At 35.6% G+C, this 6000-nt stretch overlaps 1 protein-coding gene across 2 annotated transcripts in view; it reads right to left on the minus strand.

Moving 5' to 3' along the window:
* Positions 1-1722, minus strand: part of LOC145669731 (ciliary microtubule associated protein 1A-like) — a 60353-nt gene extending 58631 nt beyond the window's left edge. The window contains exon 1 of one of the 2 annotated variants that reach the window (XM_081738053.1): positions 1476-1721. The gene's annotated coding sequence lies outside the window, so the exon portion shown is untranslated. Of the gene's footprint in view, positions 1-1475 lie in introns of both variants that reach the window. The other variant, XM_081738054.1, reaches the window with a different exon arrangement.
* Between the last annotated feature and the right edge of the window lie 4278 nt (positions 1723-6000).

The raw sequence follows: 6000 nt of genomic DNA on the forward strand, positions 1-6000 counted from the left end.
GCCACAGTGATTCTACTTGAATAAAGATTTACTACGGGTGTTTTTGCAAATGCGTTCTAGACTCACTTCTTCAACACAGAGCTCCATCGTGGTCATATATTGCTAGCGTACGCGCCTTTGGTGTGGGAGATCCTGGTTGAATTCTCAGTGGAAGCTCTCGTTATTCGGATCCCACGTTAAGCTGCAGGTCTACGTCTAGATGCTGAAAGGGGCGCTAAATTTCAATCCAACCATCGACATTCAAACATAGATTCATTGGCTCTAATTCAGAGGCGGCTATTGAGAAAAGCACCATCAGTAATTTGAGAATTCACGAGAAGGATATAAGAGATGTAACCCATCCCACGGAAAAGAACATTTTCATTCCTGGTAGGGATGACTTTTCCCCCTCCAGATTCTTTTTTCAAATGATAATGAATATAGAAACAGGGACAAGGAAACAACTTTCGTGTTGCATAGCCAAACTTAAAAAAAAAAAAAAAAACTTTTATTATAGTTAGAACAGTCTAGCTTTTTAATCATTTTGTAATCGTTAGCGTTACCTTTTCATGCGGGAAAAATATTCTTTTTGCCAGAAGGGACCTTGCGTAGCATCCACTTCGTGTTGATAGAAATGATCCTTGTTGAACATAATTTCCAAAGAAATGAATGTAGAAGGACGCGGCTTGGGTCCATATAAGGTAGCGTCCCGGTATTGTTTTGCAGTGACTGAGAAAATTTCAGCCGGAAAAAGTCTAACACGTTTTCAATCAGGCCAAACCAAATTTCATTAAAATTCTTTTAGATTGGTCACTGAATGAATTTTCAGAAAATTAAAATCTGTCTAAATTGTTTAAGGTTTAGACTAAACTTCATTAAAATTCTTAGAACGACTCGTAAGGCCTAAATGATACTATCCAGGTTTGTTCTTAGTATGCTATTAAATGAACTTCCGTAAAATCGGTTTATCGTTTACGGAGATAAGTTTCAGAAAAGTTTCATTAAAATGTTTAGACATTTTTGTGATAAAGTTTACAAGCAAGCAAGACTTGCTCGTATTATAAGGTCTAATGCATATATACATAGGGTTTCATGCATGTGTGTAATGGTACACACTCCATACTAATAAAACAAATAAATTTTATCATAAGAAATTGAGGGAAGAGAGGTTATATAATTCTTGTCCATGTATAGCTTTCTGAAGCTGCATGAAGCTTTCCTCTATTAGCTTGCAGTGGTAAAAATAACATTTTTTTATCGATGTAACTTCCTCAAGAATTGTCACAGATCTAATTGATTGAGACAATTATCACGAAAATAGAGAAGCGCGTATGTGAAGTACGATATATTTCACGACAAGGTTGCCAGAATGCATTTTGAATAAAATCAAACCTTTCTATTTAACTTTTTGTCTTAAAAATCGTAATTAACATAAAATATTTCGTAAGATTGAAAAATTCAATAAGAAATGAAAACTTAATTCAATAAATACTCACCTTGTCTGGTGGAAGTTGTCTTGAGGAATTAGGTAGCCGGTCTACCGATGGCACGCGTTGACGAGTGTCAACTGATTTCCTCTGTGTTGTCTCGCACACGCTGTTTTCACCAATCCGTTCCCGTCGGCGACTGCGCGCTGTGCTAACTTATATTCTCTCCGCGCACTGAACTGCAAACCTTTACGTATTGAGGCACACAGAACAAGTGAACTTCTTCCAACACTTTACTTCACTACGAATGTTCTCGAAGTATCAAGATCATTTTCATATAACCAACGCTACAGGATTTGATCTTCCAATGACGTAGTTGTGACGTAAAGGGTGGTACCTTGAGATTGTGAACACCCACTTTTTCGCCTACCCTCTTTTCGTTTTTTGCAGCATCTTGCATTACTGGTTCACATAACTCTATTCCATATAAGATATTTTGAAAAAATGTATTCTTTAAAAAGCTAACAACCATCTTTTTTAAAAAATAATTTCAACTCATGCAAGAAATTACCTATACTACATTTTGAGAATTTATTTTCTGATGCGTTTATTTTCTTTTTTAAAATTTTATTAGTTACAAATATAATCAATAGTTCAATGTCATTTAATGGTTCTTCAAGGTTAACTGAGAGAACGAAGTGGTTATTGCGGTTTTGACCTGAACATGATAGGTATTGGCTTAGAGCCAGTATCAGAATTAACGTGGTAGATAATTTTTGCGATACCTGTGTTTCTCAACCTTACTGTGTTTGCGACACGATGTATACGTAAAATGTTTTCTGAAATTCGTATCACTATACTAGCTCAATACTAGAATAACATTATCTATTTACTTCTTTTTTTTTTTTTTTAATGTTATATTTCTCTTTTACTGTTGTATTTTATCCAGAAAATCGAGTTTTGAATATGTTGCCTGAGAGTTTTAAGCCTAATATGATATTTTGTTTATACCACTTCAGTTATATTTGTTTCCAACGAACTTTAAAAAGTTCGTTACTGAGTTCTCTATGTTTGTGTGCGAATTTTTCAATTTCGAGCTCTCCATTCGATAGAGCATCAAAGACTATCTAAAAGAAGTGATGGAATTTTTCAGGTCACTCTTACCGTTCCCGAGCTATTGGACAAAAAGAAAAAAAATCTGATTTCGGGAGATTTAAGGAGCCATATATCGGGAACCGTAAGTCATAGAGATTATGTTGGTGTTGGTCAATACCTAAGAGGATGGTGAACATTTTGGTACCAAATAGTAACTGATGGCCACTGGTTATATCTGCATTTTCAGTATATATATGGTGATAAAAAGTGACGCCTCAATATAGCTAATATAATAGATCCTGACACACAATCATAGTCAACGTCTTGCGAATAAAATCAGAAAAATAAACACACTGCTGAACAAGACTGCACTTATTTAATATAAAAACACATTTACACGTGACGTTTCGATCTTCTAGCCAAGATCCTCATCAGACGTCACGTGTAAATGTGCTTTTATATTAAATAAGTGCAGTCTTGTTCAGCAGTGTGTTTATTTTTCTAATAGATTCTGTAATAGTAGATTCCAAAAAAGGAAGTGTATTATCTATTGAATTTAATCAAATAAATTTAATGTACAATTCTATATAAATTTCGATAAAAATTAATTCTTTTTAAATCCGTTTTGGCAATGCTCTTCGAGCATTCTCAACTGGTTTCTTTTTTACTTTTCTGTCTACTTATTTATTAGAGTGAAATTTTGCAACTTAAACTCATGTAGTTAGAAATACGCTAAAAACACTAAATGGGCTAGAAACTCTAACTACAACTCTAAAATCTTGTATCGTACAAATACGTAAACCTAACGACAATAGATACATTTTTCTTTTTCTTTTCAATTTTTTATGTAAACTTTGCTCTAACGCTTTGTTGTGATATCCTGTTTATAAAAGACAAACAAGTCAGCGAGTCACGGTGATTCTTAATTGTTAACAATCATGCTAATATCTATGGCTAGCTGTACTGTCTGCCTGCCAGGCACCAAAAGATGTTATTAGCATGCATGCAATTCACAGAGTCAAAACTATTGTGAAGACCAACCTAATTATTTCAAAATGGTTCGAGAGCCGTAATTGTCATAATTTTTCATTCCATTATATTTCTATCCTGACAAGGAAAAACTTTTATTCTGTTACAAAGGTTTATTCAGTCTGTGTTGCCACTTGCACCAAATTTGTGTTTAGTCCTTTTTGTATTGGTTTTCTTTTCATTCGATCCTCCAGTGAAATATTCTGTTTATTTCTTATTTGTATCTCCCTTTTTCTAATCTTTTGTCTTTTCACCGGGGACTTTTTTTTGTAAATGTATTTTATTTTATGTATTCATGTCACATTTTCTGTATTTTTCTTTTCCTCATAAAATTACACGTACACTCATGTCCAAAATGATTGTCGTATATCTATAACTGCCTTATTGTAAGAATATAATTTGATAATGATTTTGCAGGGTAATACTGATATTATGTGTATAATCGGGAATTGTATATTTGTGGCAAATTTCATAGGAAAAGAATGACAAATACGAAAATTAGAATGAGTAAAACAAAATTTTGCTAAATGAACAAGAAAGTTTTATTTTCGTTTTATTGTTCTTATTTACTGCTCTTTTGACATGAAATTTGCCACATACATGTCTTTGCCGATTCTACACATACTAACATTATAAGAAACACCGGTCGAACGTTTTTTTCGTTTAACGTCCCACGATTATGCCCTTTCCGGCTAAGGGAGACGATAATTAAGGGAAGTGAGTGATAATAGAAGAATTGCTAAAATGAGAAAGTGGGAGGAAACAGGAGTGTCGCAAGAAAATTCACCGACACGTTGTTGTCCATCTGAAACGTACTTGGCCAGTGAGCCATTGTGTCCCTCCAACCCTCTCTTAAACGAAAATGAAATGAATGAAATCTTTAAGTTTTACGTCCCACGGTTACGCCGGCTAGGCTAAAGGAGACGGTGATGATGAGAGATGAGTGAAACGGTTGAATGAAGAAAGTGGGAGGAAACGGGAGAACCCCGAGAAAACCCACGAGCACGGTGTTTGTCCATCACAAATTTTCACTTGGCGGGGGCTGGGATCGAACCCAGGACCCCAAGCACCAGAGGTGAACGCTCTACCACTGAGCCACCGCGCCCCCCACCTCTCTTAAACGAACTTCGTAAAGTATCGCCACAGAAAATTCTGTATGGAGTCTCAATATTAGGGGTTATATAATATAATTCCTTTTCCATTCTTTAATTTTGTACTATGACTTGGAATCTGCAATGTCAGAAAGGTCCCAGTATAAGTTTCGTTGTCCCAAATCTATTTTGATTTACTTTGCTGTTTATAATTAGGACAGGACGGTAGCCATATTTAGACTTGAGCATTAATATTTGTGTAGCCCCAAGTTAGTTGGTGGACAAACTAAAAACAAAAGTTAAGTGTAAATAATTAATAGACCTTTTGATTAAGTACCATTTTAACCTATTGTCTAAGGCGAGCCGAAGACGTGGAGAAAAACAACTAGTTATTGCATAATGCAAACAACTTGATAACAAAATGGTCTTAATCCTCTCACATGTATGTAACCCACCTTACCTTGTTGTTTTTGTGGTTGCCGCATATTTGAGGATAAGAAGTTTTATTTGTACTGTTTCGTTGGAAGTTGATTTATAATTGTATACAGTCGTAAACTCATTGTAAATTTTAAAGTGAATATATATATTTACTTGATGAACTGGAATCAATAAAACATTTTTATGAATATATATATTCCCCAGGACGATTGAGCGTGTCAATTTTGTTTTATGGGTGAAAAACGTATGTGCTGTCTTACGTACCAAAATTCGCTGAAGTTTTTCACCCATAAAAAATTGACACGTTCGATCGTCTTGGGGTTTCAAAATTTGGATATACATCGAATCCCTATCCTGGGGTCTACTACACAGAACTTTTTTTTTGTATGACTGTCTTACGTCTATTCTTCTTAAATCGTTAAAGTTTTTCGACTATTAAAAACATCGTTAAAGTTTTTCGTCTATTAAAAAATGACACGGTCGATTGTCTTGGGGTTTCAAAATTTGGATTCTTCGTAACAAAACACATCAACACATCCATACCCTGGGGCCCAGTAGTAGTATGGGCTGCACTTTAGGACACTTTTTGGCCCCTGGGTCCCTGCCTCAGGACCCATGGTCCCTGGCCCGAGGTCAATGACCTAGGGGTACCTAGGACCACCCCCTCTAAATTTTGGCAGGGGTACCATGGCCCACCCCCTAAATTTTGGCAGGGGTACGTAGGACCACCCCCCTTAAATTTTGGAAATTGCCAAATCTAAAAATTTGGTGTGGTAGCCTAGGACCATAGTATGTACCTCTATCAGTATTGGGTGTCTATGTCGTTCCCTTTCATGGGTAAAAAATTGCCAAAAAGTCAAATTTCGGGGGTTTTTGACCTAATTTATCCCCTTTGATGAGGTATTATTACCCTATATGGTTATATGGACGTATACAGGGGT

This window comes from Thermobia domestica, chromosome 14, assembly GCF_964235325.1.
Source record: "Thermobia domestica chromosome 14, izTheDome1.hap1.1, whole genome shotgun sequence".
In the NCBI taxonomy this organism is placed as follows: Eukaryota; Metazoa; Arthropoda; class Insecta; order Zygentoma; family Lepismatidae; genus Thermobia; species Thermobia domestica.